At 37.9% G+C, this 14,189-nt stretch overlaps 1 pseudogene; it reads left to right on the forward strand.

The window, feature by feature from the left end:
- The first annotated feature begins 6,552 nt into the window (after nucleotides 1–6,552).
- LOC114074718 overlaps nucleotides 6,553–14,189 on the forward strand; it is a 33,190-nt pseudogene continuing 25,553 nt past the window's right edge.

Below are 14,189 nucleotides of genomic sequence, written 5' to 3' on the forward strand. Positions count from 1 at the left end.
TACCATTGCTGGCCTTGAAAAAGCCCTTGGACTAACTCACTCAACCCAGCGGAAGACTTAACTTAACTCTAGTATAAAACTGGAACACTCTCATGAAAAAATACTTTAAATAATTATCTTGGCCAAAATGACACTTAAGTCTCAAAGTTAAAAACATCTTACATGTAAATATAAAAGAGAATAAAAACTGAATTGTCTAACTATCTATCTGTGTATGAAGCATCTATTATTAATAAGATGAATGTTGGGACAAAACACATAACATTACCAAAATAAAATACGAAAGAAAATCAATTAAAGATTCCTCCAGAATGCAAGGAGGCTCACTACTGACTCTGAATGCTCAAAATGGATCATCGAGGCGTTGGATGCTAATCCTGGTTACATAGTCTTCATTATAAGAAGATTCATACCAACTAGCGTTATTAGTACATTGAATTTACGAGCATGCGAGTAGTAATGCTAAACAACAACTACTAAGCTTGAAAGGATTAAGAATGAACTTACCTTTGGCTCTGCTCAACTGAAGAAGTCAAAACTTAAAATAGTAAAGACACATGCAATATATATATATATATATATATATATATATATATATATATAACTTATATATAACTTGTAAAACTATGTAACCACTTAGTTCATTAGAGGTAATGAAATAATAACTCAACTTTACTTATATGTGAAAGAAATATAGATTTTGTGGGAGTTGCAAGAGGATCGCTCTTTACCTTGCCGTCGATATAGAACCTGAAATACTAAGTGGATCCGCTAGTATATGCTAAGAAGCACTAAGGAATCATCTAAAAAGTATGATCCTTTATCTGGCCATGCTAGTTACATAATTTATAGAGACTTGAGTTGATATGAAATCGCGTCCCCATATCGGTGCTCAATACTACTCCCAAAATACTTAGCTCATAAGTTGTTAAAACAACTTCTTCCGTTGTTTTAGGTAATTGCTCAAACTTAGCTTTAAAATCTCTCTTGGAAATCATAGTTCCATTTTATTAAAACTAGCGAAAGGCTCTGTGGAACTCTAGCTTCAATCCTTTCTCAAAATATGAAAACATTTGTTACTTTTAGGAATTACTTAGTTCCATTATAGATTTTGAGAAATGAACTCACTCTTAGCTCTTTGCTTTACTTGAATCTTAACTCCTAGGGAATACTTAGTTCCCTTATAAATTTTAAGATTTAAACTCAACTCATTACTATTTGCTCAACTTGTAGCTTGAGTCTTAAAATAAAACAGAAATGTTTGTTTAAGACTCTTGAAAACTTTAAGAACTCACTTTGACTTGCTTTATAACTTTTAGACTTGACTCTTAACTTTCTTGAATTTGACCTTAACTTTCATTGAATAGGATTATAGATTCAAGGACCATCATCTCATGTTTATGGATGGTTTCATGATGTTTACATGTACTTTAGAGTGTTGGAATCAACTACGAATTATAGGTACACATCACATAGGAACTCGTACCAAAAGATGGGGGAAAATGGGATCTTCAGGTGACCTTGGCGCTCAGAGAGGCGCGGGGAGCTAGAGCCTAATGGACAGAGAGTGTCCTAAGGGACTCTGGCTGGGACAACTCGCAAGGCCCTATCAGACAGAGGCTGCCTTGAAGGGTTCCGGCAGGCACAGTGCCTTAGCACTTGTAAGACAGGATTTCTGACTTTTCTTCTCCAATTTTCAATTCTAAACTTTCTAAACTCCCTTGGATCTCACCCCAAACACTTAGAATAACTAAAATCATAAAATAGTCCAGAAACATGAATCAAACAACCCAAGGTATACTACAACACAACCAACAAGAATTCAACTGTTTTTCATCAAGAAAATCAATGTTCATTATTCAATATACTCTAATTGCGCTGAACAAAACATATTATTGTGTGGGTGAAAAAACCCATCACAAAATAAATCTCACATAATTTAAAGGGATCACGCCTGACTACTTTAGGAAATAGTAGGGTGAAAAGACTAATTTAACCTTACTAAAATCCGGATTGAATTTTTCTCAATCCAACAACAACCCAACTTCCTATAGGCATATCTCCCTCATAATATATCAAAAATGCGCAAACTCAGAGGCATTGGAAAGATCTCTTTAAGGGATTTCCAATCATTAAATAACTGGACATAAGTCATCCTAAACTAGAAATTATGCCTGTTTGAAAATGACCAAAATCTTACTTTTTGATCTGTCATGGTTTCATGGTGCTTTCAATATTTTTTTGCGTAAGATTTCCGTGTATCTAGAGCCTTTTTGTAGTAGTTTTAACATGTTATTATATTTATTTTGCAAGAAATATGCCCATAATGAAAATGAAGAAGGCAGTTGGAAAATAATGCAGAGAGGCAACCTACAAAGGCCATTGACAGCCTGTCATTCAATCCACGGTCCGTAGGGGAACTACGCAAGGGATCGTTGGTCTTTCTTTTTAAGTCATCGATGTGATCATGGATATTTCCAGTACCCAAAGTTGGAGAAATTCTAAGGATGGAGCGACGGAGGGCATCGATGGACCGGAGGTGCATTGACAGAGCGTCTTGTTGGTCTGTCCATTGATTCAGAGATGATGCCATCCAAAGAATAAAATAAAAATTCTAAATCAAGACTGACAGAGGCAATTGATGGACCGTCGTTTCATCAACGGTCCGTTAGTAGGAGTCGTCGATCACAACCGTGTTTTCCGAAAAACATTCCTTCATTCAATTCCTTGTAATTTAGGACAATGTTTCTATAAATAGGGTTTAAAAACTCGTTTTGGGGTTAGCCATAGTTATTATTGTTCTTGTTTTTTTGAGATTGTTTTTTTAGCAAAATTTGGCAATAATTCAGATTCCGGATTTGGTTTCAAGTATTATCTTGCAATTTCAAGATGATTTTTTGGGTTTTCTTCAAATTTTTAAAGTAAGTTCATGATTTATTTTATAACAACAATGAATTGTGTTTTTTCTTGCATGGGTTACTCAATCCACAACAAGGATTATGGGAACTATGGATGATTAACAAAATAGACCAAGCTAAATAACAATTCTCAAAGAGGTTCTTGCTTGTATTGATAATTTTTTCGGTTAGAAGTCTTTTTAGTGGTGGACAACGTTAGAACTCGTGTTGTTACTACTTGACGGATTAACGAGGTAGTTAATAAGAAAAAAATTATCAACATAGATTTAGTGGGATACTATCTAATATGCTAGTGTCGATTGGTGTGAAGTAATAACTAAGTCATACATCGATTCTGATGTTTAATATGAAGTAAAGTAAGGGTTAGTAGCTTATACATACAAAGCCGGACTAAGGTACGGGGTAAAATTTCTAGATACCAGACCAAGGATTTAGAGTTACCTAACTTATCACTTTGCATGCAAAATACAAGGAAAGAATTGTTATTGCTAGGAATACTGAGTTATGAACCTATGGGGAGCACATACACTCAGTTTATCTCACAACTTGATAAAAACTAAATCTTTACTTTGGCTTACTTGTTTACTTACTTAGAAGTATTAAAGAAACTTGTTTCACAAAACCCCTCTTTAATTACTTGTTTTTAGAAAGAGCTTGGCTAAATAGACATAATTATACATAAAATTAAGTATAGACCATTTTCCTTGTGGGATCAACCCCAACCTACTAGTTGTGTTCATTACTTGATAGGACCGCTTATGCTTCTTTAGGGAGGTGTAATTTGAGCGTATCAAATTTCAGCGTCACTACCGGGGAAAGTGGCTTTTAGATTAACTTTAAATACAATATTGATATTTAGTCAACAATTTCTTGATTTTACTATTTCATTTTTGTTTTTGTCTCTTTCAGGTCTAGCTTTAGTGTATGTCAAGTACTCGAAGCCGAGGAGAACGACTTATTCCATTCGATCCTGAACATAATTGTACACTGCGAAGAATGGAAAAACAACAAAACCCAGCAAATCTAGGTGATGGGGAAATTCGTCAACCTCCATTACCGATTGAGGCACACAATCAAGTTCAAGTTGATTTGGAGAATTCTTTGAGGATGCAGCCCCAAACACCAAGACAATAGGATTACTATAGGGGCAACAATAACATTGTTGAGTCCGATGGACCTCTTGTCCTACCCCTTTTACCACCTAGGTACAGATTCATGGTGACGAGTAGCCTAATGCAGATGTTCACCACAAGGGGTTTATTCTCGGGATTTCCATCAGAGGATTCTCATGCTCTAATAGCCAAACTGGGGTCTGTGTGTAAGACTTGTGTGGGTAGGCCAGACTTAGATATGAATGTCATTGGGTTGCGAGTGTTTCCTCTGTCACTGGCAGGAGATGCCTCCATATGATTTACTAAGCTTCCCAAAAACTCAATTTATACTTAGGATCAGTTGAGAGATGTGTTCTTTGCAAGGTACTACCCAGTGTCCAAGAAGCTCAATCGCAAAGATAAAGTGAACAACTTTGTGGCATACCTGGGGAGTTAGTGAGTAGCTCTTGGGATAAAATTTATTGAATTTATTGAGAGGCGTCCTGAACCACCACATTGGTGATGATTCGTTGAAGGAGTACTTCTATCGGGGTCAAGATGATAACAATAAAGCAGTACTCGACACTATTGTGGGGGTTTCTTATGGTGAGTACACATATGTAGAGATTACGGAGAAGTTGGAGAAAAATATCTCGCAACAACAAGGCTTGGAGCACTAGAAAGTCTGACACTGGAAGAAACACCTTTGCAGCAAAAGCCACAAACAACCCAACATCATATGAGATGCATGAAGAGTTGGCACAGATGAGAACTGAGCTAGGGTTGGTTTGGAAACATGTGGGCAAAGGTGGAAAAAAGGTAAATGTGGTGAACTACTCCACTAAACCACCACCTCCAGTAGATGAGTACTATTATGAGGAAGATGCCTATGTAGTAAAGGAGAAGACAGGGGGTTTCCGACAAAATGCATAAGGCTCTAATAAGGAGAATTGGCACCAAGGTAAAGGAAATCAAGGTCAGAACTACGGTAACTATAATCGAGAGGGTCAATATGTTCAGTATGGGAACTATAACCACGAGAAAAACTTCTATCGGGGTATCTATGGTAATCAGAATGATAGGAGTGGACCCTATATTCCCCCACAAAATCCGGAAGTTGCTCCTATGGACAATGGAGGTAGTATGACTTGAGTTGAAGATATGTTATAAAAGATGATGAGTAGATTTGACACTAGTGAGGAGCATGCCAAGGAGATGAGAGGTGATTTAGCTAATATTTCTCAAAAGGTGGATGCACATGCGATTTTGATTAAGCATCTTGAGTTATGGTTGGCGTAATTGTCTACTATTGTGAATCCTCGCCAACCTGTCACTCTTCCTAGCAACACCATTCAAAATCCTAAAAATGATGGGCATTGCATGGCGGTCACTACTCGATGGGGTAAGCAAATCATTGATCCACCTATGCCGTTTGTGGTAGAAGATGATATGAGAAAAGACAAAGAGGTAGTAGAGACTAATTGAGAGTCGGTGGAAAACAAGGTGATAGAAGAAGAGGTGTCTTAGAAAGTGGTTCCATTCCTAGACCTCCACCACCATTCCCTCAGAGATTAGTGAAAGAAGGTTGAGGATGGTAAATATTGGTAGAATATGATATGAGAAAAGACAAAGAGGTAGTAGAGACTAATTGAGAGTCGGTGGAAAACAAGGTGATAGAAAAAGAGGTGTCTTAGAAAGTGGTTCCATTCCTAGACCTCCACCACCATTCCCTCAGAGATTAGTGAAAGAAGGTTGAGGATGGTAAATATTGGTAGAAGATGATATGAGAAAAGACAAAGAGGTAGTAGAGACTAATTGAGAGTCGGTGGAAAACACGGTGATAGAAGAAGAGGTGTCTTAGAAAATGGTTTCCATTCCTAGACCTCCACCACCATTCATACTCACTTCGTGCATTGGAGTTTACTCTAAAAAGTTTCACTATAATTCATTCTTATATGTGTTTCAGATAATCATGCCTACACAAAGAGTAGTTAGAGGTTATCAAGCCAGAAGAAATGTAGAAGAGATGGAGGTATCTAATGCACGTGAAGTGAAACCTCAAGGGAAAGCTAATAATGTTGAGTTCTGTGAGGCTATTCGGATGTTAAGACAAGCGGTGACTACGTTAGTCAACAAAGAAGTGCTCGACTGGAAGAGGTTGACACCTCGAAGATTCGTGAGTTCCTAAGAATGAATCCTCCCGGCTTCACTGGTTCAAGCACCACTCAGAATACAAAAAACACTTTCTGGAAAAATTGAAGGTCTTTGATGTGATGCATGTGGAAGAAGCTGAGAAAGTTGAATCTGTCGCATATCAATTGAAGAATGTGGCTAGGACTTTGTTTGATTAGTGGAAGGAGAAGAGAGATGAAAATGCAACACATCCAAGTTGGGCTTGCTGTAAAGAAGCCTTGTTTAGGCGTTTCTTCCCCCGAGAATTGATGAAATCAAAGGTACGGGAGTTCCTTACTTTGAAATAGAACACCTTAAGTGTTCATAAATATGGGTTAAAGTTCACCCAACTGTCTCTCTATGCTCCGGAGATGCTTAAAGATATAAGAAGCAGAATGAACTTGTTTATTGTTGGCTTGGGTCGTGCTTCAAGCAAAGAAAGTAGGGCTGCAATGTTAATTGGGACATGGACATTTCAAGGCTAATGGTCTATGTGCTACAAGTTGAAGAAGAAAAGGTGAGTGACAGAGAGAAGTATATGAACAACAAATCCAAGGACTAGGAATGATTTTGGTCAACATAAGTGTGGTTCAAATCTACACAAATTTTTGAAACAAAATAGGCATGCACCATCATCTACTAGTGCACCTGCACCCAGAAACATAAATGAGTATGATGGCCAAAATTCCCAGAACTTTAAGGCTAGAACAACCTGTCACAAGGTAGTGTTGCAAAAGGAGGTAGTTGGGCTCCTTCATGTTGTAGGTGTGATAGAAACCACGCTTGTAAGAGTCGTGATAGCCAATCGGGTTGTTTCAAACGCGTTCAGGAGGGTCACTACATGAATGAGTGTCCCAAGAATAAGCGGTGATGCGCAAATCCGGGCAATAGAGCCTAATATTTTGCAGCTTCTGAACCAGACGGGGATGCACCTAGAGAAGTCACTTCTGGTACTAGTTGAGGGGAAAACCGTCTCTATGCTATCACTAGCCGCCAAGAACAAGAAAACTCTACAGATGTTGTTACGGGTATGATCAAAGTCTTTATTTTTGATGATTATGCTTTGTTACACCTAAGAGCAAGTTTATCATTTGTAATTCCTTATGTTGCAAATCTGTTTGAGATTATTCCTGGAAAACATTGTGAGCCCTTTTGTGTCTCTACACTTGTTGGGGAGTCTATTCTAGAAGAAAATATCTATCGTTATTGTCCAATTTCAATCGATCACAAGAACACCAAGACTGATCTATTAGAGTTATAATGGTAGATTTTGATGTCATTTTGGGTATGGACTCGCTTCATGCCTATTATGCATAGATAGATTGTAAAACTCGCGTTGTCAAGTTCCAGATTCTTAATGAGCTAGTCATAGAGTGAAGTAGTAGTTCACCAGTGCCTAAGAGTACTTTAATTTCTTACCTTAAGGCGAGAAAGTTAATTTCAAAGGGGTATGTATGTCTATCACTTAGTCTGAGTTAATAACTAAAGTGATGAGGTACCTTCCCTTCAGTCAGTTTCCATAATTAAAGATTTTCCAGAAGTCTTTCCTGATGATCTACACTGGAGTTCCTTTTGAAAGAGACATAGACTTCGACATAAACATTATTTCAGATTCTCGTCTTATATCTATTCTGCCAAAGAGAATGACACCAATAGAGTTAAAAGAGTTGAAAGAGCAGTTGAAACATCTATTTGATAAAGGTTTTATTTGACCAAGTATCTCACCTTGAGGCGCTCCAGTCTTATTTGTGAGGAAGAAAGATGGTTCTCCTAGGATATGCATAGACTACCGCCAATTGAATAAGGTAACCATCAAGAATAAGTATAGAAGCGATTCTTCTGAGGAGCATCGGCATTGGCAGAACTTGCTTGTGCTTGAGCATTTTCCCCTCCTTGAGCCTTCATCATAGGGAAGTCCCTCTTCATGTGGCCACTCTTACCACAACCATAGCAATTACCAGTGCCAACTAGGCACTTGCCTTCATGTTTTCTACCACAATTTTCACAAGTTGGCTTCTCAACATAAGAACTACTACCTTTCCCCTCTTAAGATTTGGGTGTAGACACTTTACCTTTGTTGACCCTTGGAGTGTTAGGAGGGCCTTGATTGGGTAACCTCTTCTTTGGATTATCTTGCACCTTAAATCTAGCCTTAGAAGAATTTACATCTTCTGCCCTTGTCCTTTTCAATTCTCTACCAACTTGCTTAAGATTTTGCTCCTCAATTTCTTCGCCATGAACAATGAGACGAGAGATGTCCATGATAGGAATCAACATAGTCGACCTACGAATCCGGTGTGGATAGTTGAGTTAACTTGAGGCTATACTCCTTCACACTCATACCCCCTTGACGAAGATTGATTAATTCTTGCATTTTCCTCTCCCTAAATTCCAAGGGAAAGAACCTATCAAGGAAGGCCATCTTGAAAGAACCCCAATTAATCGGACCTTCTCTAATGGGTCTCTCCTCCTTCCATTGTTCATACAAAACTTGAGCCACATCTTTAAGTTGATAGGCAGCTAGTTCCGCCTTTTCTTGAGAAGAAACTCCCATAGAATCTAGCACCTTAAACACTTCATCAATGAAACCTTGTGGGTCCTCTCCACTTTGGAGCCAAAGAAGGTAGGAGGATTCATCCTCGTGAAATCCCAAATACAAGAAGTGCTAGTGTTAGCATTGGGGTTCACTTGCACCCTAGTATCTCTAGAAACTTTAGTGGCTGCCCTTATCTCAAAGTTAGACATAGCCCATTCTTCAATAGGAACATGAGGGTTTTGAGGAGCTTGAGGGGGAACTGCCTAATTCACATTCTCCTCATCGGTCCTTCGAACGTTGTGTCTTCTTGTATTCATTGCCTATAAGCACAAGAAAGAAATTAGAAGAAAGGGAATAGATAGAGCTAAGACTGTTAGACATGACTAAGGAATATAAAAAGAATGAAAGTTCCTAAGCATCTCACAGCCTCTTGTTCATAAGTATTTGGGGCGCTTCACAATTATGAACAAGACTCTATATAGAGGTGGTTTAGTAAGACATTAATCCTAAGATTACTCAACATGATTCTCTGATACCAAGTTTGCAACGACCGAGAAGCATCCCCTAAATGTAACCGGCGTCTTCATACTCGAAGAGATCTTAGACTATCCCTTAGCATACATCAGTGCATATCATAGGTATGTAAAATGCGAAAAAAATTAAACTTTACACATGAACTATATTTAGACTTCTCGTTTATCCATGTGTGAGTTCACTTGACTTCTCTTATAACAACATAGTCAAATTCAAAAAACATAGTCTAATATTTTCACACACATAAACATCTATCATAGCAGTATAAGATTTGGAATAGCCCTTACATTATTACAATAGTCCTCATATAGGTTGAGGTCGATTCCACGAGGAAACTTGTTTAGGCTTAACTTCAATTCACAATTACGTCTATTTAGCCAAAGTCTTTCCGAAAACAAGTAATTAAAGGGTTTTTTTTATCAAACAAGTTTCCTAATCAAACTAAGTTAAGAAATATGAAAAAGTAAATATTGAGTTTTTATCAAGTAGTAAGACATTTATCTCTAAATCCTTGATCCGACATTTAATGAATTTGACCCCGTACCTTTGTCTCGCTACGTGTATATAAGCTACTAACTCATACTTTTACCTCATATTACACATCATAATCAATGTATGGCTCAGTTATTACTTCGCACCAATCGACACTAGCCTATTAGATAGTATCACACTTAATCTATGTTGATAATTCTTTTCTTATTCCTACTTCCTTTGTCCGTAAGGTAGTAACAAGGCAGTTCTAATGCGTGCACTAGTTAAAAAGACTTCTAAGCGAAAGATTTATCAATACATGCAAGAATCTATTTGAGAATTGCTTATTTACTAGGTTTACTTTGTTAATTACCCATGGTTCCCATAACCGTAGTTGTGGATTTAGTTACCCATGCAAGAAAGATCACATTTCATGATTTTTAAGAAAGAATTCATGAACTTACTTACCAACAAGAAGAAACCCATAAATTTAACTTTAAATTGCAAGAAAATCCTTCAACACGAATCAGAAATTAATTAATTGATAAAAGTTTGTAAACAATAATCTCCAACACAAAATAGAACAATACCAACAATATCTAACCCCCAAAACGAGGTTTTAATCCCCTATTTATAGAAAACATAGTCCTAAATAAAAAGGAATTGAAATAAGGAAAGTATTTTCAAGAAACGCGGCTTAAATCAACGACCTCACTGACGAACTGTCGACTGCTTGCATCAGTCCATACTTGGAATAGTTTTTGTTCACCAGATATCACCTTCTCTGAATCAAACAATGGACCAGTAGTACGGTCCGTTGATCTATCTATGCCCCGTATATGCTCCTCCGTCGTTCCACACTTAGAATTTTGAAGTAGTTAGGTACTTGAACCTTCTCTGAACCAATCATCGGTTCACCAGTACGGTCCATCAATCAATCGACGCACCTTCGTTTGCCCTCGTGGTTCCACACTTAGTCAAATTTCCCGATCTTCTCCCTTAGCCTTGAAATGCCATCGACGGTCACCACCTACTGTCCGTCAATGAGATGAAGACCATTGATAGCCTTCGTAGGTTGAAAATATGCACTTTCTTCTAGCTGCCTTATGTGTTTTCAACCTGGACATCTTTCCTGCAAAACAAGAGAAAAACTCGTTAAAACTACTACAAAAAGTCTCTAGACACACATAACTCTTAAGCAAAATGTATTGAAAATACGGTGTGACCATGGTACATCAACTCTCAACTTAAATTCATTGTTTGTCCTCAAGTGACACACTATGGCCCTAAATGACACATGCACAGAAGCATGCACTTTTGATATCTAGCAACCACATGACTATCAATCCCAATTCTTTCTCGATTGAATGCAGATTTACGCTTTTAGGCTCGACAAGCTAAATCATGTGGATCACATCGTGACACAAATTCACCGTGCAACAGACACTTCTATTGTTTTTCCTCTCACAAAGGTACCAACTTTCTCATGACGAAACTAGTGCTCTCACTTCAAAAGAAATCCTCATTTTTCACATCGTGATTATGCATTTTGGGTACAAGGATCTTTGTTTCAACACTCGCACTCAAGAACAAGTTCAAATACAGTTAGTACTTTACGCCATAGGATTGCCCTTATTTTTGCTGCTTATGTTCACCACACTGATTCTAGAATCACGGTAAGACTTTCTTGGCTTGTAACGAGGCTCAGGACTTTCTTGGCTAGCCAAATTCTCGCTCAGTTGAGGAACTTCGATCCGGGGCCCTCTGCGGGATGCTACCACATTGTCCTCGTCTTTGATGAGACCTATATCAAAAGTCTAACGACTTACAGAGTCTGTCATAGTGCCAAATTGGCACTCCAGCATCCCTTCAGAACATGAAGATAAGACACGTAAAGGGGTAAGTGGTAGAAGTCTTGAATGTCCTATCGTGAATCTCCGTTATAATCATTTGAGCGAAGTCTATCTCCATTCCAGCTACCAGTTCTGCCACAATCACCACCCTATCCCATGTAAGTACATTGTCGGCCCTTGTGGGTGATGACCGGTGCTAGACAAAGAACCAGAAAAACATGGACACAAAAGTGATAGTGGCCTTCTTGATGATCCCTCACGGATCTATAAACCAATCGTCCCTCTCACCGTCTGTCGCGATATACTGAGCCAACCATTTTTTTACCGCCTCCCACTACTCTACATTTTTGTAAAAAAACACCATTCTTAACAATCTCCCGCTTGTAATAAAACTCCGAGGTATTGCGGGTCCACTTTGAACAAGTATGCGGCTGTAAAAGAAGCGGCGGATGTTGTTTCACATATGTCCACCCAAAACCCCGAACCACTGTAGAGGTGAGAGGGTCATTTTTGGAGGGTCTTGCCATTTAACAGTAGACCCTCATAGAGTGGCTATGTAGGAGTCATGAAACTCCCAAACAATCTCCTCGCTGTAGTTGTCCAAGTCCTTAGACATGCACTCACATTTATGCAGATCGAAAAGTCTCTGCACCTCGGGGGTTGTGGGCAAACACACTGTGAGGACTCGATGCTCCTCATTAACCAACCCGGTCATCACCCTCTTTATCATTCAAAATCCTCCCATCTCGATACACTTGCCATTGTCCCTCTATGCACCACCAGTTTTTTGTTCATCTGAAACCAGAGTAGGGTCATTCATTCGGGGTGCAGGTGCATACTTTTAACTAGTAGCCGCATCAGACGAGGCTTGCTGGTCTCCATCCTTAGATCAGGTGGCTCCCTGAGTGTTGGAGCCAGAAGTAGTGGCATCCTCAGACCCTGAAGAATGGGCCTACTCTGAAGCTATGGCATCCTCAGATTCGGATGCTGAGCTACCTTTTGAATTGGAAACAACCCCGATTAGTGAAACGATCAGTCTTTGCTCCTCATTAGACTGGGAGGCAGTGACTCATACTGATGTTGTCATATTGTAGTCCCCTAAGGAACATAGGATGGGTCTCGCTAATTATCGGTGTCTTCATTGATCAACCGAAGAGACGGGGTGACCGATTTGGATTTGCCCCTCTGGGCATACACATTGTCCTTCTTTGGAGCCATCGGTACCAGCCAAGTAGTTAATAGTATCATTGCAGCATGACTACAACTTGAAAAACAACGGAAAAAAGAAAACTTGGAAATCAAAAACACAAATCATTGCTGCAGAGTCAGATCAACGAGACGCATCGATAATCCGTCAGTCAATCGACGGTCCATGGATCCCGTCCGTTGTTTGACACTTAGAATTTATTCAAGGATGGGTTGGAAACATACTTATCTGATGGAAACGATGGACATGCAGGATTGTAGTCCACTTTCATTGTCTGACACTTAAAATTAATTTTGAATAGGATGAAATTAGGTTCTCTGATGGAAACGACACTCGTGTAAGACGGTCCATCGATCAATCGACAGACCGTAGTCACCTTCGTTGTTTTGAACTTAAGTAACTTTCTAGGAGTTTCAATCCACGGGCCCCATCGACGGCCTGTCGATTGATCGATGGTCTGTAGTATATTATTTTTATTAGTATTCTTAGGTACAAACAATCCGTATGTCATTGCACTCATCTTAGAATATTTGTATAGACAAAATTGGTCCACTTGTTTTATCGCAACTTCAGCAATTTGTCATATTTCTTCGTCTCTTCTTTTTGGGCACCATAAAAGATCAAGTTTACTTGAAACAAACAAATGTACTAATTAGTACTATCTTAAGAGAAGAAGAGAAATCATTCCAAAATGCACTGTAACAAAAATATTTTTTATCGATAATGAATATGCACATTAACGAAGAGTTCTAGAGCCTTCACCGACATTAATTAATTGTCATTATTCAATGTTGCTATAATCTTTAGCATTATTTATAGAGATTATTAATTTCCTCTAAAAATACATATTTACCGAAAATTAAGTTATTAATTGTTGTTAAAGATCATTTTGACTATAGTGATAACTCATATCTTAATAAAGTTTTCTATTTTTTTAATAAAGAAGTAACAACTCTTTAACTTGGATTATTTAATTTAAAATTTGCAAATTGTAAACTTGGATACAACCTAATAGAGTATGTTTTTGAAAAATATGTTTTACAACACGTTGTTTTCTTCTAGATTGTAAGGAAAGTAAGGTTGTTTCTATTATTATTTGTGGATATTTATTAGTTCAACTGCTCAAAAAATTATGTTGTAAGATTTTATTATATTATGCGTCAAAAAAAATTTTCTTTATAATATCCGGCTGTGAACAGTTCCATTAGATGTCACCTACTTTTTTGTTGATAATTCCATTAATTTTTTGTAATTGCATACAAATAATGATAATAATAATTATGTTTCAATTCAAATAAGTTGGGGCGGATGATATGAAACATAAGCAGTAGTAATGACAACTTGAGACAATCAGGAAAACATTTATGATACTAATAATTTTAGGCTCATTTTAACATATCCATAATA

The sequence above is a fragment of the Solanum pennellii genome, chromosome 11 (assembly GCF_001406875.1).
Source record: "Solanum pennellii chromosome 11, SPENNV200".
Lineage (NCBI taxonomy): Eukaryota > Viridiplantae > Streptophyta > Magnoliopsida > Solanales > Solanaceae > Solanum > Solanum pennellii.